This window comes from Sapajus apella, unplaced genomic scaffold (assembly GCF_009761245.1).
Source record: "Sapajus apella isolate SASKATOON/1434 unplaced genomic scaffold, GSC_monkey_1.0 scaffold14, whole genome shotgun sequence".
NCBI classification, from domain to species: Eukaryota; Metazoa; Chordata; class Mammalia; order Primates; family Cebidae; genus Sapajus; species Sapajus apella.
This window is the reverse complement of record NW_022436954.1, coordinates 30,840,972-30,865,798: the sequence shown is the minus strand read 5'-3', so window position 1 is coordinate 30,865,798 and position 24,827 is coordinate 30,840,972. Positions and strand designations below refer to the sequence as shown.

The 24,827-nt window shown below is 38.0% G+C and overlaps 1 protein-coding gene across 6 annotated transcripts in view; it reads left to right on the top strand.

Moving 5' to 3' along the window:
• Positions 1-24,827, top strand: part of ELP4 (elongator acetyltransferase complex subunit 4) — a 249,766-nt gene that overhangs the window by 198,051 nt on the left and 26,888 nt on the right. The gene's annotated exons all lie outside the window — the stretch shown is intronic.

The following is a 24,827-nucleotide window of genomic DNA, read 5'->3' as shown; positions in this document are numbered from 1 at the left end:
GAGATCTGTGTACAACATTGTACCTGTAGTTCACAATACTATGCTGCGTAATTAAAAAGTCACTGAGAGTGTAGATCTCATGTTATATGTTTTTTACCCTGATTTCTTTTAAAAGTTAAATCTAGTTATTTTGATCTTATATACCAACATTTTCATGACAAATAGGGGAATGTTGGGATGAGACAGATTTTTATTGAAAAAGAGAAAACCAATAAAAGTGTAGTGACACAATTAAAATTCCCTAAGACTAATCATTTCTGGAAAGTATACATGACTATAATACATGAAAATGCAGCTTTTACTAAGTCTGCTTATATGTTCATTTTCAAAGTAAGATTGATATTTATTAGGGATATTAGAGGAACTTTTTTCCTCACGGTGGGTCTGTGTTGTGTAGCACTTTTTATTTGAGATCTATTCAGTATTGGGCTGTTTCAAGTATGATTTTTCCATCGTGGACATGCTATGGAATTTGTTTTCTTGACATGCAGAATATGTTCAGAATACTTCTTCAAATCTTTTTTGTTGATGTTAGTGAAAAACTTTAAAGTAGAATCTAGTACTCTTTATAGTTAGGATTTTTATTTTAGTAATAATGATTAATTTACAGAATCTCATGTTAAGATTCATGCTATATTGCCATTATTTTAAAAGTGTGAAATGCATGAGTTTCTTTGTTTGTTTGTTTTGAGACAGAATTTCGCCCTGTCACCAGGCTAGAGAGCAGTGGTGCAATCTCAGCTCATTGCAACCTCTGCCTCCTGGGTTCAAGTGATTCTCCTGCCTCAGCCTCCCAAGTAGCTGGGATTACAGGTGCACACCACCAAGTCCAGCTAATTTTTAAATTTTTAGTATAGATGGGGTTTCACCATGTGGCCAGGACGGTTTTGATCTCTTGACCTCATTATCCACCCATCTCAACCTTCAAAAGTGCTGAGATTACAGGTGTGAGCCACCATGCCTGGCCAAAATGCATGAGTTGTGAAAGACCAAGTTTAAAATACCAATAAGTAATGATATTCATATGCTGTATGTTTACCTACAGATATCTTAGGTTATGTTTATTATACACTAAACCTCCTTCTCTCTAGCAGAAGCAAGCACACACTTGTCAAACCACAAGTAAATCCATAATTTCCATGATTGGCAACAGCCTTTCCATTTCGGATGTACAGAACATATTTACCTGTTTACCTGAATACTGACTCATAGAGTCCCCATTTACAGTTAAGCATTACTGCCACTACTCCAATCCTGAAAATGAAAATTGAGAAATTTTTTCTCTAAATTCATAGACGTGCTTTGCTCTGAAGCTTTAAATTAGTAAACACAGTTGCCAAGAGAAGCTTTAAGAAAGCCAGTTTTATACTCAGAGGTTATACAGTTGAAAAAACTATATAGCAATCATTGTAAAATTTGTACTGAATTATCTAGTTTGGTTGGCAGGCCTAGAGTTCATCAGATAATTTCCAGAGCTGTAATTCATTTTCACTTATGAGACCTTAGTCTCTTACAGGGAAAAAGACTTTTTTTTTCCTCCTTTTAATTTTTTCCAGTAATGCTTCCATGTACCGTCAAATTGTTGGCACATTTTAATCCCAGAGGATAGATTTTGTTTGGCATCCTAAGGAATTTTGATATATTTAAGAAGGTGAGAAGTACACATTGGCATCATTTAAACAACATAAGTCTACACCCAATTGGCTTTTACATGCCAAAGATGTGAAATGTACCAACTGTTTAATAGTACACAATAACTGTTCAACTACGCAAGTTAATCTCAGCAAAACAATTTGGTATGCGTTTTATCCTGAATCATTTAGATACAATTAAGTCTATGGTGCCTTAATAATAGAGGCAGGTTGTTCCTAACTTTTGCATAAGCAGATAATATTATTGAAATGTTAGTCATAGTTGAGTTGAATAGAATATAAAAATATTGCTTTAAGATGCCTTTTCAGCAACTTCAGTAGTTTCTATACTGCCAACAAATGTGAAATAGGAGAACAGAATTTGAGGTTGATGTTCTTTATTTCTTTTAATCAAACAAATTTGGACTTTTAGTGAGTTAAGGAAGCATATGATAGATTTTCTTTTATTGTCAGGTTTTTAAATATATATGCTATTCATTTTATCCAGACCAACACTCTGTGTGTGTGTGTGTGTGTGTGTGTGTGTGTGTGTGTCTGACTGTGCAAGCCCTAATTGGAAAAGTGAGCAGAGAGAGAGAAAGATAAAAATGGTATATCCTTCTCTTTTTAAGGAGCTTACAGTCAAATAGGGTAAGACATGGAAAGAGAGAGAATACAAGTGCCAAGTCTAATGCAAAACAGACAGTCCTTGTGTTTTAACTTTTGGTTTTACACACACACACACACACACACACACACACACACATATCATGAGAGAGTAAGAGAACTAGGGGCAAGTGGAGGCTATGTTAGGAAGGGTGATGTTAGGGCTCCATGTAATTGGCTTAAGAGAACTTAAAGAATGATCCCCTTCTTAGAGGAAGCAGAGGAATGGAGGTAGACTATAGAACCACAAAGTGTGATGAGGAGAAGGTGGAGGGGAAGAGGCTTAAGCTATGTAAAAGAAGGTAAATTTCTGTTACCAAATTGGGAGAAAGGACTAGATAGAATTTTATAAAATGTGTAGAATACATTTGAGATACAGTATATTAGTTTCATGCCCTATGTAAAATTCACTTCAGATAATCTGGGGTCACCTGAAAGAGATAGGCAGTCATCCTCCAGACAGCCAAAATGAGATAAATTGAAAAGGCAACATGGCTGCCATTCTGGGGAGACATGGCATCACTAGTAATCACTATGGTCAGAGAAAAGCAGCAGAGGTTTTAAATAGGACGCCAAATAAAATGTCACAAGGACAAGCCTCTCAATTTTGGCTGCTTCTCTTTATAGCGTTCTCTGGAGTGTGTGGCAACAGAGATTCACTTGTTTAACAAATGATTAATCATTTTTGCAAGCAACATAAGAGCCAGGTAGTAGAAAGTAAAATTGGAAGATAAGTTAGTGTCAAGTCATGAAAGCCTTTTTAGTGTTTAGTGCCAAACAACTTTTCTAGAAGACAAAGCATATTAAAGCTTAAAAACTATTACTTAAAATTATGTTTGGACTATATCCAAAAAAGAGCTCTTATAAGAATATGCAAAACAGAATGTTTTACAATTGTAGATTACAGTTCCTTCTAGAGATAAGCAGCTGAAGATAATTTTAGAACATCCTCCAATTGTTTCCTTTTTCTGCAATGAGCAGATTCTTAGTTATGTTCCCTCACAGTAGTGGTTAACATTATTAAGTCTTCCTTTTATACATCTAAATAGGTTTCTCTAACAGCACAGTAAACCAAGATCTTTTTTTTTTTTTTTAAGATGGAATCTCACTGTGTCACCCAGGCTAGAGTGCAGTGGTGTGATCTCAGCTCACTACAACCTCCACCTCCCAGGTTCAAGCTATTCTGCCTCAGCCTTCCGAGTAACTGGGACTACAGGCACACACCACCATGCCTGGCTAATTTTTGTTATTTTTAGTAGAGACAGGAGTTCAAGACCATGTTTGCCAGGCTGGTCTTGAACTCCTGACCTCAGGTGATCTGCCTGCCTTGGCCTCCCAAAGTGCTGGGGTTACAGGCATGAACCACCACACCTGGCTGTAAACCAAGATCTTATAGATTTTTTAATGAACACTAAACTATGACTATTACTGGTGTCTTTTTTTCCTTATATATCCAACTGTCTCTCCTACCTTCAGTGAGCTTATAGGAGGTCAGAAAAGGCTAGTAGATATGAAATAAAATTGTGCAGAGGCCAGGTGCAATGGCTCACACCTGTAACCACAGCACTTTGGGAGGCCAAAGTGGAAGAATCACTTGAGCCCAGGAGTTCAAGACCAGCCTGGTGGGCATAGCAAGACCTCATCTGTATCAAATAAAGTAGAATTGTGCAGAATGATCTGTGATTATAGCTCAGCAAGTTAAGGTATTTAGGTCTAGAATGAGGACAGTGCTAGGACTCAGCCAAACTTTGAAGTATGATATAATTAAGTTCATTAGTATAAGGCTACTGAAAGAGGAAGATCTTCCTGATAGAGAAAAGCATAAGTAAAAGCAAGGAGGTATGAATGCCAGTTGGATACTTAGAAACAGTGTAGAAACTGGCCTGAGAGAAGAAAGTTTGTATTAGGAAAAATAACTGAGATGGGGATGACTTATGGAATGCCTTGAAAGCCATAGAGGATATAGAGAAACACTGTAGGTTCTGGGTGATATGCTAAAAAACAGCATTTAATAAACATAACTGTGGAAGAAATGTATAGGACATATTCATGGAGGCAGAGAAGAGTCAGGGATACAGTTATCTTCAGTGCAAGTTTATAAAAGAGTCAGAAAACCGTAGTAAAAGTGGAGAAGGAAAGAGACACGTAAAAGTCCCTTCCAACGGGTAACAAAATTTGGACACAGATTAGTTATAGAGAATAAAGAAAAACTGATTAAAGATGCAACAGTTATATATGGCCCTATAAAGTTGACTCTCTTTTTTCTTCTTGAGACAGAGTTTCTCTCTCGTTCCCCAGGCTGGAGTGCAATGGCACGATCTCAGCTCACTGCACCCTCCACCTCCCAGGTTCAAGCAGTTCTCCTGCCTCAGCCTCCCAAGTAGCTGGGATTACAGACATGTGCCACCACACCCAGCTAATTTTGTATTTCTAGTAGAGACAGGGTTTCTCCATGTTGGTCACACTGGCCTCAAACTTCTGACCTCAGGTGATCCACCCGCCTCAGTTTCTCAAAGTGTGGGATTACAGGCATGAGCCCCCACACCCAGCCTAGTCATGTTGACTTTTTTAAGTGATATTCCCCCAGCAACTTGAGCCCTAAATCTTTTACGCATATTCATACAACTGTTACAACAAATTACTTCTGTCAGTGATTTCTAATTCTAACCTATGATCTTTAAAACATCAATTATAATTTCACTTCTATGTATACTATATCATTCGAATGTAAAGGCTTTTTCTTGTATTTATACTAGGTCTCTGTGGAGTGTAGGTAAAAAGAAAGGAATTGTGGGAGAAAAGGAGCAGGGAGAAATACTCAAAAAAAATAAATATGTAAATATAACTACATAATAATAATTCCTGTAGCTAGAAAATAAAACTAAAAAGATGCATTTCTTGAACATGCTTAGAGCCATTTAAGCAACTTTATTCCCTGTCAGCATCTCTGAACCTTTATGACTTTTATAATGTTGATGGAAATATTTCCTAGAAGCATATGGTTTGCTTGGTAGTTATTCTTCCAACTTTGTTGCTGGCAGAATATCACCCCAAGGAAGGGAGTACAGATTGGTGATGGAAATCAGCCTCAGTGCGGTGGCATAGCTCTCAAGGGTTGTGGTGAGGCTTTTTCTAGACTCTGGAGAAACATTTCGAGGTTTTTTAGAACACTGAAGCCTTCAGGAAAAGTAACTACTTTCTTTTTAGTACATGGTTAACTCATTCTCAGTAAAAACCATCTCTCTTCCCTGTCACAGTGGTCTTTCCCTCAGGCTACCTGGGATGCAGTCATAGGTTTTCAGAGTCCTTGATTGTCTTGCCTAAAGGTACAGCCTGACCTAGTTGGATGTGACATGTTGTCCTTGTGCTGTTGCTCAGTTCACTTCCACAGAGGTTTTCTTCCACAAAAAGTGTTGTGTTTTTAATTGTTTTTGTTTTTATTTTACATATTCTGCTGTCCACCCAATTCCTCAGAGCCCTGAAGAGTAAGAAATGTATAATTTCTGGTTTCTCCTTCCAGCCAGCATATCTTCCTGATAGCATGTTTCTTACATGCCTTCTATGGTGAAATTCAGGCTTTTGTCATTATTCCCTGTGATATCCCTAACTGTTCACCTCCATTTCCAGGTTTAGTTCACTGTATTCTATTCATGATTCACCTTTCCCTTCTCCAGCCTTTAGACAGACGTGCATTTAACTGAAACGTGTAGAAAGAGCATTCCTTTTCTTAACCTCCACAGAAGAGAATTCTTCAGGCTCCAGTGTTTAATACCTCATTTTCAGTATCTTTGCATATAGACTATAAGATGTTGAAGACTGAAAGAACCTAGGAAATCACTAAGTCCTAAACTTTTATTTTATGTATGAGAGCATTAAGTCTTAGAGAAGTACGTACAATATACATCCTAAACCCCCCCTCAACTCAAATTAATATGTGCATTTTAAATGATGACTTTCTAACAAGTCCGCTGTAGAAATTGGCCTTGGCACCTATTTGTAAAGCTGGCTGTGGCAGTAGCCAAGAACAAAGCCTAAAGTTCTTTGAAGGGCTTAATTTATTTCATACACCAAGCCTCTAAATATGTCCAGCACTTTTCCAACTTAAAAACTAATTTCAAACAATATGTACAATCTTTCTTCCAACCCTCATCAACCATGTGTCTTCTCCCAACTCTACTTTCTGAAAAATCTGAGAGAGGAAGTGGGAACCAAAACTTTAGTGTTGCCATTAATACTATTAGTTGCCATTAATACCATATAGGGTGAAAAAATGGCTTCATTCTTTCAGAAAGGCTGAACTGGAAGAGGAAAAAAAACAGCATACTCAGAGTTTGACATTGAATAGATACTCAATATTTTTAGAATGATTGAAATAAGGTGAATCAATGAACCACGGATGCAAGGCTCTGTCACTAACATACCCAGTCTTCTAAACCCCAACAACAACTTGGATATCACCATTTGATGATTCCAAAGGGACTTAAACATGTCTAAAACTTAATTAATTACCTTTTCACTCATCTCCTACTCTAATGTTCCCTGTCTCAATACCTAAAAATGCCAACCATATAAACCACTAACCTAGAAGTCATCCTCTCATTGACTCCTCACCTCCAGTCTAACAAGTCCTGTAACTCTACCCTTTACAATATGCCAGATCTATCAAAAATCTTTCCCATAAAAAAGGTCCAAAATCTAGATATCTTTATTACAACTTCATGTAATCTCTCTTGTACAAGCTATGTAAGAAAACTGACGAAAAAAAATCTATTCAACTAATTTAATAAAACTAGTATTATTAAAACTAGATAGGGACAATACAGGAAAAGAAAATTGTAGATCAGTTTCCCTATTGCAGGTAGAAAAAAAATCCTAAATAGACATAGTTAGCTGGAATTTGGCAGTTTATTCACACAGACACTTACACACACTACTGCTATTGCCACTACTAAAGTTTCTCACAAAAACAGGAATGATTCAACATCACAATGTAGAAATGTACTTGATAAAATGTAGCACTCATTCTTAGTAATTTAAACAAAAAATTCTAGGGAACAGCATAGAAAAGTTTCTATCCTGCTAAAGGGTCACCATCAGAAACAAAAAGAATATATTTTTCTTAATGATAAAATTTTGGAAATATTTCTACTAAGGTCAGGAGTAAGAATGTCCGGGTCTACTTTGCATTGTTACTAGAGATACTAACCATTTTAATAACACCCTAATGAGAAAGAAGCAAGTATTATAAGAACTGGAAAGAACAAGATCAAACTGTCCATATCTATAGCCAAGAGAATCTGCAAGATTGCCAGATTCAAGACCTTAGACCTACAACTTGCTATTCTTGTAACTAACCTTGGGCACTACTTAACTTATCTATACTACAGTTTACTCGTCTGTAAAAGGGTTATCAAGAAGATTAACCAGTGTAAAGTATCTAGTACATTGTAAGTACCTAAGTATGAGCTATAACCATTGAATTAATACACTATATTTAGCAGTCTTATTGTACTTGCTATAGTATACTTACTATACTATAGCCTTACTATACCTAACTAGGAAATATTACACTAATAGCTAATGATTATTTATCAGCTGATGTTGGTCTGCTTACCAAAAAAGATCTGCAGTAGCTTTCCAATCACTCAGTAGAAAAGCCAAAGTCTTTATAGTGACTTACAAGACCTACGTGATTTTTGCCCTCTTCTTTATGTCTTTCCTCATCTCCTCTCTACTTACTTTCCTTCAGATGTGCTAGCCCCCTCACTATTCTTGGATTCATCCAGCAAACTCCCACCTCAGGGCCTTAATACTTCTGTTGCCTCTGCCTAGGACAGTGCAAATTAAAATAAAAACTCTCAAGTCGTACCCATCAAATTGGCACATTTTATAAGTCTGGCAGTTAAGTGAGTTGGCGAAGAAATTAAGGGAAACAGGAACTTTCATACAATACTGATGAGTATATAAATTGTTACAACTGCTTCTCAGAAAAAGTTGGCAATAACTTGTAATATGGATAACATGGATGTTTTTTGACCAGGAAATTCCACTTGTGGATACGCACTCTAGAACAATTTCAGCACATGTATAAGAGAAAAAGTAAAAGAATGTTGGGAGGGAGGGAGGGAGGGATCCAAGATAGCTGATTAGGAGCAGCTCAGAATTGCAGCTCCGAGTGAAAGGATGGAGGGTGAGTGGACACCACATTTCCAGATGGATTTTTATTGCCCATAGAACAGGAGATTCCCAAGTGGAGGTACCCCACAGGTCACCAGCACGGCTGTTTTGGCCAGTGTGGCTGTTTTGCCAGCACCCCGGCGCGGCAGTTCACCATACAAAATACACGGGTCCAGGCGCCGTTTTAACTGGCGATTGGAGCTCCAGGAAGGCAGAGTCACCCATTCATCTGATTAAAAAGGGGACTGAAACAGGGAGCCAGGCCAGGAGATTCCCGGGCAAAATAGTGCCACGAATCTGAGTGCCTGTGTTTCAGCCGGCGCAGTAGGTCGCCGCACAGGAAATCACACAGATCCCAGCACCTTTTCAACAGGCAACAGGAACACCTGGGAGAGAGTCAACCATTCAACTAAAAAAAAAGGGGGGAGCTCTGAGGCAGGGAGCCAGATGATCAGGCTCAGCTGGTCCCCCCCCCACAAAAAAACAACGATCGGGAATGCTCTGGATTGAGAGTTTCACAGCAAGCACAGCTGATCCCAGGACGGTCCAGCTCTGTGGAGGAGGGGCATCCACCATTACCAAGGCAGTCCACCACCATGGAGGTAGTTTGCCATTGCCAAGGCAGTTTTGACTACACCCATATAAACAGGACTACAGGGGAGTTCACATGGCAGCTGGGCGGAGCCCACAGCAGCTCAGCAAAGCCTCTGCAGGCAGACAGTGACTAGGCTGCCTCCTTACTGGGCAGGGCAGCCCTGAAAAAAGGCAGCAGCACAACAGAAACTCATAAATAAAGCCCTAACTCCCTGAGACAGAGCACCTGGGGAAAAAAAAAGGTGGGGGGGGATTTATGAGTTCTCCTGCAGCAGACTTAAACGTACCTGCCCAGCAGCTCTGAATGAACAATGGAGCTCACAGCTCAGCACTTGAGCTCCTATAAAGGATAGACTGTCTCCTCAAGCAGCTCCCTGACCGCCATATATCCAAAGAGTCACCTCATAAAGGAGAGCTCAGACATCTGGTGGGTATCCTTCTGGGACAAAGACAGCAGAAGAATAAACTGGCAGCAACCCTTACTGTTCTGCAGCCGCTGCAGGTGATCCCTAGGCAAGCAGGGCCTGGAGTGGACCTCAGCAGTCCTACAGCAGAGGAGCCAGACTGTTAGAAGGAAAACTAAGAAACAGAAAGAAATAACTTCATCATCAACAAACTGGATGTGCACTCAGAGACGCAATCTGAAAGTCAACAACTACAAAGATGACAAGTGGATAAATCCACAAAGATGGGAAGAAACTAGCGCAAAAAGGATGAAAACACCTGAAACCAGAATGCCTCTCCTTCTACAAGGGATCACAACTCCTCACCAGCAAGGGAACAAGGCTGGATGGAGAATGAGTGTGATAAATTGACAGAATCAGGCTTCAGAAGGTGGGTAATAAGAAACTTCTGTGAGCTAAAAGAACATGTTCTAACACAGTGCAAAGAAACTAAGAACCTTGAAAAAAGATGTGGCAAAATGCTAACGAGAATAAACAACTTAGAGAGGAATATAAGTGAATTGATGGAGCTGAGAAAAACACGAGAACTTCGGGGAGCATACACAAGTTTCAACAGCCGAATTGACCAAGCAGAAGAAAGGATATCAGAGGTCGAAGATCAGCTCAATGAAATAAAACAAGAAGGCAAGATTAGAGAAAAAAGGGTAAAAAGGAATGAACAAAGTCTCCAAGAAATGTGGGACTATGTGAAAAGATCTAATCTACATTTGATAGGTATACCTGAATATGATGGAGAGAATGAATCCAAGCTGGAAAATACTCTTCAGGATATTATCCAGGAAAACTTCCCCAACCTAGCAAGGCAAGCCAATATTCAAGTCCAGGAAATACAGAGAACACCACAAAGGTATTCTTCAAGAAGAGCAACCTCAAGGCACATAATCGTCAGATTCACCAGGGTTGAAATGAAGGAGAAATTGCTAAGGGCAGCCAGAGAGAAAGGTCGAGTCACCCACAAAGGGAAGCCCATCAGACTCACAGCAGACCTCTCAGCAGAAACCCTACAAGCCAGAAGAGAGTGGGGACCAATATTCAACATCCTTAAAGAAAAGAACTTTCAACCCAGAATTTCATATCCAGCCAAACTAAGCTTCATAAGTGAAGGAAAAATAAAATTCTTTGTGAATAAGCAAGTACTCAGAGATTTCATCACCACCAGGCCTGCTTTACAAGAAGAGCTCCTGAAAGAGGCACTAAACATAGAAAGGAACAACCAGTACCAGCCACTCCAAAAACATACCAAATGGTAAGAAGCATCAACACAATGAAGAAACTGCATCAACTAATGGACAAAACAGCCAGCTAGCATCAAAATGGCAGTATCAAATTCACACATAACAATATTAACCCTAAATGTAAATGGGCTAAATGCCCCAATAAAAAGACACAGACTGGCAAATTGGATAAAAAGCCAAAACCCATTGGTATGCTGTATCCAGGAAACCCATATCACATGCAAGGATACACAAAGGCTCAAAATAAAGGGATGGAGGAAGATTTACCAAGCAAATGGAGAGCAAAAAAAAGGAGGAATTGCAATTCTCGTATCTGATAAAATAGACTTTAAACCAACAAAGATCAAAAGAGACAAAGAAGGACATTACATAATGGTAAAAGATCAATGCAACAAGAAGAGCTAACGATCCCAAATATATACTCACCCAATACAGGAGCACCAGCTACATAAGGCAAGTTCCTAATGACTTACAAAGAGACTTAGACTCCCACACAATAGTAGTGGGAGACTTTAACACCCCATTGTCAACATTAGACAGATCAACCAGACAGAAAATTAACAAGGATATGCAGGACTTGAACTCAGACCTGGACTAGGCAAACCTAATAGACATTTACAGAACTCTCCACCCCAAATCCACAGAATATACATTCTTCTCAGCACCACATGACACCTGCTCTAAAATTGACCACATAATTGGAAGTAAAACACTCCTCAGCAAATGCAAAAGAACGGAAATCATAACAAACAGCCTTTCAGACCACAGTGCAATCAAGTTAGAACTCAGAATGCAGAAACTAACTCAGAACCACACAGCTTCATGGAAACTGATCAACTGGCTCTTGAATGTTGACTGGATAAGCAATGAAATGAAGGCAGAAATAAAGATGTTCTTCGAAACCAACAAGAACAAAGGCACAACATACCAGAATCTCTGGGACACATTTAAAGCAGTCTCTAGAGGAAAATATATAGCAGTAAATGCCCACATGAGAAGCAAGGAGAGATCTAAAATCGACACCCTATTGTCAAAATTGAAAGAGCTTGAGGAGCAAGATCAAAAAAAACTCAAAACCTAGCAGAAGAGAAGAAATAATTAAGAACAGAGCAGAACTGAAGGAGCTAGAGACACAAAAAACCCTTCAAAACATCAATAAATTCAGGAGCTGGTTTTTCAAAAAGATCAACAAAATAGACCACTAGCCAGATTAATAAAAAAGAAAAGAGAGAATAATCATGTAGATGCAATAAAAAATGATAAAGGGGATATCACCACAGATTCCATAGAAATACAAACCATCATCAGAGATTATTACAAAAAACTCTACGCACATAAACTAGTAAACCTGGAAGAAATGGATAAATTCCTGGACACTTGCATCCTCCCAAGCCTAAACCAGGAAGAAGTCGAAACCCTGAATAGACCAATAACAAAGTCTGAAGTTGAGGCAGCAATTAAGAGCCTACCACCTAAAAAAAGCCCAGGTCCAGATGGGTTCACAGCCAAATTCTACCAGACATACAAAGAGGAGCTGGTACCATTCCTTCTGAAACTATTCCAAACAATCCAAAAAGAGAGAATCCTTCCCAAATCATTTTATGAGACCAACATCATCCTGATACCAAAAACCGGCAGAGACTCAGCAAGAAAAGAAAACTTCACGCCAATATCCATGATGAATATAGATGCAAAAATCTTCCATAAAATACTGGCAAACCAATTGCAACAGCATATCAAAAAGCTTATCCACCATGACCAAGTAGGCCTCATCCTGGGGATGCAAGGCTGGTTCAACATACACAAGTCTATAAACATAATTTACCACATAAACAGAACCAAAGACAAAAACCACATGATTATCTCAATTGATGCCGAGAAGGCCTTTTACAAAATTCAACAGCCCTTTATGCTAAAAACCCTCAATAAACTAGATATTTACGGAACATATCTCAAAATAATAAAAGCTGTTTATGACAAACCAACAGCCAATATCATACTGAATGGGCAAAAACTGGAAGCATTCCCTTTGAAATCTGGCAGTAGACAAGGATGCCCTCTCTCACCACTCCTATTCAATATAGCACTGGAAGTTCTAGCCAGAGCAATCAGGCAAGAAAAAGAAATAAAGGATATTCAAATAGGAAAGGAGGAAGTCAACTTGTCTCTATTTGCAGACAACATGATTGTATACCTACAAGACCCCATCATCTCAGCCCAAAATCTCCTGAAACTGATAAGCAACTTCAGCAAAGTCTCAGGATACAAAATCAGTGTGCAAAAATCACAAGCATTCCTATACATCAATAACAGGCTTAAAGAGAGCCAAATCAAGAACGAACTGCCATTCACAGTTGCTGCAAAGAGAATAAAATACCTCGGAATACAACTAACAAGGAACGTAACGGACCTCTTCAAGGAGAACTACAAACAGCTGCTCAACGAAATAAGAGAGGATACAAATAGATAGATAAACATTCCATGTTCATGGTTAGGAAGAATCAATACCGTGAAAATAGCCATACTGCCCAAAGTAATTTACAGATTCAACGCTATCCCCATCAAGCTACCAATGACCTTCTTCACAGAACTGGAAAAAAACACCTTAAACTTCATATGAAACCAAAAGACAGCCCACATAGCCAAGTCAATTCTAAGCAAAAAGAACAATGCTGGAGGCATCACACTACCAGACTTCAAACTATACTACAAGGCTACAGTAATCAAAACAGCATGGTACTGGTACCAAAACAGAGATATAGACCAATGGAACAGAACAGAGGCCTCGGAGGCAGCACCACACATCTACAACCATCCGATCTTTGACAAACCTCACAAAAAAAGCAATGGGTAAAGGATTCCCTGTTTAACAGATAGTGTTGAGAAAACTGGCTAGCCATGTGCAGAAAGCAGAAACTGGACCCCTTCCTGACACCTTACACTAAAATTAACTCCAGGTGGATTAAAGACTTAAACATAAGACCTAACACCATAAAAACCCTGGAAGAAAATCTAGGCAAAAGCATCAGGACATAGGCATAGGGAAGGACTTCATGACCAAAACACCAAAAGCATTGGCAACAAAAGCCAAAATAGACAAATGGGACCTAATCAAACTCCACAGCTTCTGCACAGCAAAAGAAACAGTCATTAGAGTGAATCGGCAACCAACAGAACGGGAAAAAAATTTTTGCAGTCTACCCATCTGGCAAAGGGCTGATACCCAGTATCTACAAAGAACTAAAACAGATTTATAAGAAAAAAACAAACGAGCCCATTCAAAAGTGGGTGAAGGATATGAACAGACACTTTACAAAAGAAGACAGACATGAGGCCAACAAACATATGTAAAAATGCTCATCATCACTGGTCATTAGAGAAATGCAAATTAGAACTACATTGAGATACCATCTCACGCCAGTTAGAATGGTAATCATTGAAAAATCTGGAGACAACAGATGCTGGAGAGGATGTGGAGAAATAGGAACACTTTTACACTGTTGGTGGGAGCATAAATTAGTTCAACCATTGTGGAAGACAGTGTGGTGATTCCTCAAGGACCTAGAAATAGAAATTCCATTTGACCCAGCAATCTCATTACTGGGTATATATCCAAAGGATTATAAATCGTTCTACTATAAGGACACATGCACACTAATGTTCATTGCAGCGCTGTTTACAATAGCAAAGACCTGGAGCCAACCCAAATGCCTATCGATGATAGACTCGACAGAGAAAATGTGGCACATATACACCGTGATGAGTTCTTGTCCTTTATAGGGACATGGATGAGCCTGGAAACCATCATTCTCAGCAAACTGACACAAGAACAGAAAATCAGACACCGCATGTTCTCACTCATAGGCTGTTGTTGAACAGTGAGAACACATGGACACAGGGAGGGGAGCATAACACACTGGGGACTGTCGGGGGGAAATAGGGGAGGGACAGCAGGGGGTGGGGAGTTGGGGAGAGAGAGCATTGGGAGAAATGCCAGATATAGGTGATGGGGAGGAAGGCAGCAAATCACACTGCCATGTGTGTACCTATGCAACAATCTTGCATGTTCTTCACATGTACCCCAAAACCTAAAATGCAATAAAAAAAAAGAATGTTGAATATAGCATTTTTGTGAGACACAAATATGAAACAAGTTACAAAATAATACATGCACATTCCGTTTTTATGAAATTTTAAACACATAAAATAACATTATACATTTTGTGTGTGTGTGTGTGTATATATACATATATATGTGTATATATATACACACATATATGTGTGTGTATATATACACACATATATGTGTGTATATATATACACATATATATATGTGTGTATATATACATATATATATGTGTGTATACACACATATATATATGTGTATATATATATATGAAATAGTGATTCAAAACTGTCCATGAGAAAAATAAATGTTAAATTTATTTCAATTCTTACCTCTGGAGAGGTATGGAGTACTGGAGAGATACAGTAATCTTCACTATTCCTTTATTCTGAAGCAAGCGTGACCAAATGTTAGAAGGCAATGAAGTTTAGTGATAAGTACATGAGTGCTTCAATTAATTTTATTTTCTGAGTTTTCTATATATTTGAAGTATTTCTGTATAAATACACCCCCCCCCAAATCTAGCCACTTCTCACCACCTCTGCTGCTACAATCATGACCCTAATCCCCATCATATCTTGCTCTCATCAGCTTCTCACAAAGGCTGACACAGTAGCCTCCTAACTTGTCTGCGCACATTTTGTTTGCCGTATACCATTCAAAGTAATCCTTTATCACAAAGTAAATCTGATTATGCTGCTTCCCTGCTTAGAACACTTCAGTGTCTTCTCACTAAAATCCATACTATTTGCTGTGGCTTACAAAGCTCCTGTCTACTCTCAGAACTCATTCCCTACCACTTTCCCCCAGCCCACCAAACTGCAACCACCTTCGTCATCTTGCTGTTGCTTGCCAACCATGTTCTTATTTCAGCGATTTGCACCACTGTGCTGTCTAGTACAGTAATACTAGTACCACTAGTATTCCTTGCATTGCTCCCTACTTCACACTTTTTAAGTCTTTCCTTGAATGACCTCAGAAAGGCTTTCCCTGACCAACTTATCTTTAAAATATCCTCTCCTCAGGCCAGGCGCCATGGCTCACACCTATAATCCCAGCACTTTGGGAGGCTGAGGCAGCTATATCACCTGAGGTCAGGAGTTCAAGACCAGCCCGACCAACATGATGAAACCCTGTAAATTATAAAAATTAGCCAGGATTGGTGGCGGGCACCTGTAATCCCAGCTGCTCAGGAGGCTGAGGCCAGAGAATCACTTGAACCCGGGAGGCAGAGGTTGCAGTAAGCCAAGATCATGCCACTGGACTCCAGCCTGGGTGACAGAGCAAGACTCCATCTCAAAAAATACATACATACTTACATACATACATACATACATACTTCTCTTCCTGGCCTATAGCAATGACACTCCTGTAACAGTTCGGCATTACAGTGCCAGATCTTAGTCTCTGAGCTCAGTTTTCCAATATAAGAAACTAGGGCTTCTAGAAGAAGTGCTTAATTGCTTGATTCCAGACCCAAAGGATGGAAAATATAAAACAAGACTGAATATTGTGTGCCAAAAAGTAAGGAAACATTTAATGAAAGGTGGATGAGGATATGTCAAAAACCAGAGGAGCCAGCCTAAAATTACTCCTAATGACCAAAGATAAAATAATTTGAACAAGAAAATAATACTGGTTTTTAACCCATAAAGTAAAATAAATATCTGTGAATTCATACTATTGTAATAAATAAATAAATTAGTAAATAGAAAAGAGGGAAATAGAGAAGTGCTATTAGGCAGATAACACGGTAATAAGTGTTGCAGAGAAGATTCCTCAAAGGATACAAAAATTAATAGGTAGAAATTTGAGCAAGGTACTTACAAAGTATAAGGTAAAATTTTATATGGGGAAAACCTGATAGACACCAACTTAACGAAATAGTCAAGGTAAATAGCACCAGTATATAAGATATATCAGCATCATGAACTCTTGGTAAGATGCACTGAGAAGCAGACATTATTCTTATAGTAGTCTTGCCACAAATGTATAACTTCTATCATGAAAAAACTTCAGACAAATAATCAATACTCTTAGAAGCTTCAAAGTAATGCATAAAAGACGAAAAACTGAGGAATTCTTATAGACTAGAGGAGAATATGGAGATATAGTAACCGAATGCAAGTGAGATCCTGGAATTTAAAAAAAAAAAAAAAATTAGTGGACCTGGTACCTAAAATAATTTCTGTAGCTTAATAAATACTTATCGAATTGGTATGTTGTCTGTCCATCCATTCTTCCATCCATCTTTGATACCTCCGTTTTTCTCATGTTCCACATCCAGTTTCTCACCGAATCTTCATTTAACACCTGGTTTCTTATGGAGAGAGACTAGGAGACAAATGATATCAGCAACACTACAGCAACTTTTTGGTAGTGTCACTGCAAATTTTCCCACATATCCAGGATAAGATTTTATTTTGAAGGAGTAAATATTGAAAAGTTTAGGAAATTTATTCAAAAGAATCACAGAAGTGATCACACATGGAAGTAACAAAGCCACTGGCTTTGCCAGTCTGGGGATGGGGACTTACCTTTACTGGCCTGGATTGCTGTACTGGCCTCCTGATTGGTCTCCCTGCTTCCAGTGTTGCCCAGCCTTTTATTCCCACACAAGAATGATGTCCTTAGAGCCAGAAAAGTATTTCCAGGGGGAAAATCTAATCATGTCACTTTCCATGACTAAAAGCCTTCATCGACTCACCATTGCCTTCAGATTGGAATCTTTATAGATTCTGCCCCTGCCTATTTCTCCATCCTTATCTTTGACTATTTCCTTGCACAAACCATAATCACCATTTATACCAAATGACCCAGACTGTTACCCCTCTTTGGCTTTGCATTTGCTGTTTTTCTTCTTCTCCTAGGACTGTAGGTTCCCATCTAACTCTAACTTGCCTTTTAAATTTGACTGGAGCAGTACCTTCTCCTCAAAGCCTTTCCTTGTCTGGTAAAGTCTCTCTCTAAAGTGTACTTTGAGCACCTTGTATAGTAACTCTTTTGCAGCACCTTCTTAAGGATAAGGATTACTTGAATCTCCAACTAGCTTGTTGCCTTGTACATGGTGGTGCTCAATAAATGATTATTGAGAACGAAAAGGAAGAAAGGAAAAAGGAAAGAGGAGAGGGAAGTTTTAAAGTTAAGTAAATATGAAGCAAAAAAAAGTCTTCCCTACTTTTCTTCTTCTCTACTTTGATTTTAGGCTCTTGCATATTTGTGTAATTTATTTTACCTGATTATCTGCTTGTCCTTTGACATAGATAAAACATAAATACCCATTAACTGAAGGATATTTAGAAAGCTGTCCACTGTGGCATACAATTGCTGATAACAATGATATTGAGCCAGATTAAGAGTATGACGTGCAAGTTTCATTTTAACCATCAGAGAATCTGATGTAATGTCTAGATTTTTTAACAACTTTGCCATCTTTAAACTTGACAATACCACTATAATTTTGAAAAAATTACAGTGAAATATAGAACTATCACAAAAAAGTGTGTTTTAAAACAATGTGTGCCATCTTAAGGAATGCAAGAAAACCAAAGTATGCCTTCTATTTACTTGATTTGTTTTCTCTGTATTTGTAATTACTGATGAGTTTACTTGGTATTTATTTGCTGTAACCAGACTGTGCAAAACCATGTTAAGGGGTTAAATAAATTAGCCCCTCGGTTTTGAGTCTACCTAAGGAAGAACAAATTTCTAAGGGAAAGCAGGGGAATTGTAAAGCTAGTAGAAGGGGAAAGATCCCAGTTACATTTTTACCTCATTGAATTCTTTCCAAATCAGACTACAGATTTTTTTTCACATCTACCACGCCAGGCATGATATTTTTAGTAACAGTAGTACAGAGCAGCAGCCTGTCGTTTGGGAGCTGACAAATAAGCATACTGTTCCTCTTACACACAATATGCTCCACATCTTTATCTGCACTCATCCTTACAGAAGCTCTTCAGCTTGCTGTGTTTCTTTAAGGAGATGACAAGGAGCACTGGTTAACAAGCTCTTGGGGTTATTCAGTATCCCTCTTCAGTGTTCATTTTCTGAAGTTGAAAACACTTATGCATGTGCACACATGCACACTAAACTTTGTCAGAGATGAAGTACTTACAAATGGTACTTGAATGTGATTAAGAGAACCCTGGGCCTGTTAGGACTCATTACGCAATATGCCAGACGTAACTGTTTGCTCAAACTTTGGTTCTAAGAAAAGGAAACATTCTTGGTAAAAAATGGCTCATAGAAATGGAGGTAATCGTTTATTGTATTTCTGTATAAATGTGTGCTCAACACATCATTTTAAAAGAGAAATGTAACAGACTTTCTTACAAACTATACATACACTGGAAGAGTGCCTGTCATTTCTTTGGCTTTAAACAAAGAAATCAAAGTCTATTTGACTTACTGCCATGAGTTGCTGGTCTAGAGTTATCTATTTTTCCTCCTTGGTCATTATAATTTTCTAAAACAATTCAGGACTATAATAAGCAATTTTATACTTAACATCATTGGTAAATTTTATGTTTATTTTCAAGTCAAACAATAGTTAGTATTGTTATTTTACAATGTGGTTCTACAAGTCTTCCAACACAGCTTAAAATGACTCAACTCAGTTTTCACCTTCAAATTTCAGAGCATATTAACAATCACCCCATGATTGAATCAACATCATGGGTAAATTCCTCAAGGATTTATTATATTTTTCTCAGCCTTTAATTTTGTGGGTCACACTCACATTCATTCTTTATCATTCCAGCAGTTGAATCTGTTTGTGATGTATAGCAATATAGTGAAGAAATTAGAAATTAATGGTTATTGAAATCAAATAGACAGACTTATAGGAATTTAAGATTGTAAGTCTAAGGTATAGATGGTAATTGCACTGTGTTTCAACTGGACTAGACGATTATGGCCATGGAATTTGTCAGCCTAGAAAATTCTCTGCTTTTGCATTTTTTGCCCAGCACAAGTTTTGTCAGATAGCGTATGTCACAATATTTGTACAAGACCTCACCTCACACTAAAACATTTTATTTGAAATAAATTCTGTTGTTAATGATGTGTTGACAATGAGCGTGAAACTGCAGTGGTACAATCACAGCTCACTGCAACCTCTGCCTCCCAGGTTCAAGCAGTTCTCCGACGTCAGCCTCCCAAATAAGCTGGGATGACAAGTGCACGCCACCACACTCGTCTAATTTTTGTATTTTTTGTGCAAAAACTTTTGTACTTTTTGTACAAGGTCTTTTTTTTTTTTGTACTTTTTGTGCAAGGTCTCACCATGTTGCTGAGGCTGGTCTCAAACTCCTAAGCTCAAGTGAGCCACCACACGCAGCCAAAACTTTTTAATAAAAAATTTAAAAAAACATTTAATGATCTTAACAAGTTCATGTCATATTATGTAACACATCTAGTTGTTGTCTTATTGCTGTATATACACTTGTGACTTACTTTCATCCATCATTCCGTTCTGCGAAAATTAACAAATTTGCTTAAAATGTTTTTATTTAAATGACTACACCTACTGAGAATTAATCTATATTCTGGTACCTACAAAACAAATAGCAAAAAGAAGTTTTGCCTGGTGTACCCACATAATGCATTAATTCTCCTCCAAAGTAATTAATTTACAAATCAAGCAGTTCTTTCCCATACACATTTCCTTCTAGTAGAAAAGTAAAATTAGAGAATATATTGAGTTTTTTCCTCTGTCCTGAGGTGCCTTAAATGCCTATATATAATTTTACAAGAATCCACTGCTTAAAAATAATTGAATTTATCCTGAATGACTAGACCAGATATGTTAACATTAGCAATACCTTACGAGGATAAGGAAAATGTGTCTTTCATTGATATGCAAACTGTCTTTTCTTTTTAAAGGGGGATTTATCCTAAAAGGTGTCTGAAATAAGAATTCACTTTCCTTTTCCCAAGCTCCCAAAAACATAATTTCACTAACTGTAAAATATGTATCTTCTTATAAATCTCCACAAAGTACAAAACAGCCTATTGCTTACGTTTTATTATGGCTTATTTTCACACATTAATAGCATTGTTTTTCATGTAATATGCCATACCTCGTTTTTGTTTTTTTGAGACAGTCTTACTCTATCACCCAGGCTAGAGTGCAGAAGCACAATCTCAGCTCACTGCAACCTCTGCCACCCAGGTTCAAGCAATTCTCCTGCCCCAGCCTCCCAAGTAGCTGGGATTACAGGCGCCTGTCACCTCACCTAGCTAATTTTTTTTTTTATTTTTTTAGTAGAGACAGGATTTCACCATGTTGGCCAGGCTGGTCTTGAACTCCTGACCTCATGATCCACCCACCTCAGCCTCCCAAAGTGCTGGGATTGCAGATGTGAGCCACCGCACCTGGCCGCATACCTCGTTTAAGTGTTTTCTTTTCTTTGTTTTGTTTTGAGATGGAGTCTCACTCTTGTCATCCAGGCTGGAGTGCAGTGGCATGATCTCGGCTCACTGCAACCTCCACCTCCAGGGTTCAAGAGATTGTTGTGCCTCAGACTCCCAAGTAGCTGGAATTACAGGTATATGCCATGACACCAAGCTAATTTTTGTACTTATAGAAACAGGGTTTCATATGTTGGCCAGGGTAGTCTCGAACTCCTGACCTCAAGTAATCCACCCACCTCAGCCTCCCAAAGTGCTAGGATTATAGGCAGTGAGCCACCACACTTGGTCAATCTTTTCTAATTACCAACTTGAATAGTTTGAATTCATCAGTTTTAGGGCTTTTGTATTAAGTTATCTGAAATATTGAGGAGCCTGACTGCCATAAATGATATGTACTTTTATGTCCACCTTTGGGATGGACTATATGTCACGTAAACTCCCAACAAATTACATACCAACTTCTCCTCCAATGCTAGGGAAAGAGAAGCTCACCTTAGCTACATGGACACTAGAAAAACTAGTTTTGACCGAGCAATATCTGATTTATTTGGCCTGCTGTTTCCTAATGGCACAACTTTGAAGTATGCCACCACATTAAATGTAACCTGGATAATCTAGGCTCAAAAAGTGCTATTTCTTTTTTTTTTTGTAGATGTCATGATATTTCCAAAATGCTTCTAGTCCTTGAAAGAAATTACTCGAGCTGGATGCGGTGGCTCACACTAGCACTTTGGGAGGCCGAGGCGGGCAGATCGCCTAAGGTTGAGAGTTTCTCCAACCTGACCAACATGGAGAAATCCCGTCTCTATTAAAAATGCAAAAATTGGCCAGGCATGGTGGTGCATTCCTGTAATCCCAGCTACTCAGGAGGCTGAGGCAGGAGAATCGCTTGAAACTGGGAGGCAGAGGTTGCAGTGAGCCGAGATGGTGCCATTGCACTCCAGCCTGGTTAACAACAGTGAGACTCTATCGCAAAAAAAAAAAAAAAGGAAATTACTCTAAACCCCAGCTTAACAAGTTAGATTATATCTTGCCATTCTCATTTTATCTTCCTTGCTTTGGAAAGTTGTTTTCCTTAACTTATGCATCAGTTTATGCTAGATTTTTTTAAATGTGGAATTATAAAAACATTAGAAGATGATATTTGTACCTTAAAAGACCTTTTCACTTTGCACAAGATTCCTAATAGGTTCCACTTAAGTATAAGTTCAGTAGCATGTATCACTTCATGTCAATTTCATTTAGATATAGCTTTTTAGAAATAAAACTTCCTGTAAACCCCTGTACTTAGATGACTTCCTTAGATATTTCAGATCATTCTAAGGGAAAATTAAATGCAAATTATTATGACTTATTATTTAACTTTATTACATTATGGCTATAATAGCAGAAACCAGTCCTCTTTTTACCAGAATGTTGTGTGTTTCTGAATGATCAGATACAATGCCTTCTCAATCCAAAAATGACATGTACCAATAATTCGCTGCTGTTTTCAAAAAGCTAAGCTTAGGATGTTCCCAATAACTGTACATCCGCAAGAGTAAGGAATTATTGGGCTTAACTTTATTTTGAGTATTTTATGAACCTTTAGCTCTCTTAGTCATTACATTATATGCTTTGTTCTATAGTTAAGTCAGGTTTCAGCTTTTTTGGAAATTTTATCAACTCAATGGCAAGGCTGTACGTCGTTACTAACACCTGTAATCCCACCACTTTGGGAGGTCAAGGTGGGGGGATTGCTGGGCAACATGGGAAGACCAGACCCTGTCTCTAAAAAAATTTTTTTAATTTGCTTGGCATGGTGGCATGCACTTGTGGGCTCAGCTACTCGGGAGGCTGAGGTGGCAGGATCACTTGAGCCCAGGAGGTCAAGGCTGCAGTGAGCCATGATCACACCACTGCCCTCCAGCCTTAGCAACAGAGCAAGACCCTGTCTCAAAAAGAAAAAAAAAGGAGGGGGCTATTCAGATGCCATTTAGAGTAATAAAAAACCATTCATTTTTTAAAAATATACCCAAGATTTAACTTTAATATTTTAAGTTGGAAGAATGGAAATGGGAAGGAGTCAGTATACTGTTTGACCAGAATATAATTTCAACCTGTTACATATGTACCAGTAACTATGTAAAATCTCTGTAAAGATGAGCATTTATGAAACCAAAAAATGATTTAAATTTAAAAATGTATATTCTAATAGCATGGGCAATAGAGGATAGGAACAGAGGGGAGAGATACTAATAGGAAGATATATTAAAGAAAATTGAAATGAGAGCATAAGTCATTAGAAAGATATTAGGGCAAATGATTTATTAAGCTAAACAAATAAGAAGGAGTATCTTAGTAAATAAGGACAGTTGGCATGTATGTAGGTGTGGTCTTGGGACTTTGCCACCCAGACCAGGGATTTGGGCTGTGGGGAAGGATGATGACCATCTGCTCCAAGTGACTCCTACTGGCTGATACACAGAGCTCAGTTGGCATCAGTCTCAGAAGAGACTGCCAGCCTTCCAATTGGGAAATAAGCAAAACAATGGCATTGCTGTCAAGCACAGAAATGAAGTTTAAGATTTAAGTAATAAGTGGCAACTCAAAAAGGGTCAGGGAACCTTAGAGTGTAATCCAGACAGATATAAGTTGGCTTGGTTGTGAAACGGACCATCCTCACAGTTAATGGAAGATACTTGAAAAGCTAGGCAGAAATGATCTACAGTGACTATGGTAAGCAGCCTGAAACTGCTGCAGCTCATGAGATACTTAGCACAACCTTTAACATCTAAACCAGACACAAAGACAACATAACACTATAAGAGAGAAAAAAACTTGACCTATACACAGATTATATGAAAATAATGTAAATATTACTGAGATTGAGGCAAAGTAGTAAAAAGATAACTTTTGCCTCCCTCCTTGTCCTCACAACAGTTTATTTAAATGATTTTTTCCTTAAAAGCCTTCAAAAGCAGGACCAGTGGACTTTTTATTACCTTACAGAAATTGACATTTTGTTCTAAAGAACTTGAAATTAAATGATAGTGAGAGTTTTAAAAATGTACATTGTTAAATTTTTTAAAACTAGCCCCTAGACTTCAAAAATACTTATTAGAATAAAGACTTTCTACAATCAAAATCTTTTCACTTTATAAGTCAGATAATTTTGGTTTTATATTTAGCATTTCGATAGACAAAATTATGTTCTTCCTGTATATTTACAGCCATTTTAAGTATATTTAGCTATGATTATTTAGAGCCAGTGATTAATTTTAAATAATTAAATAGAAGACATTCTTAGCCAAAATATAGATTTAAAATATATTAATTGGCCATATAGTTTATTGAGCTCTAACTTCTTATGTTTTGAGATATATTTTTTAAACAGCTACTTAACTCTAAAAATACTTCACATAAGTGTGCTTATTGGAATTTTTTATAGAAAAAAGTAATTTTTTTCAATGTGTAATATAATATAAATAATAACCTGATACAGACTTCATACCTTGAATATTATATATAGGAAAGT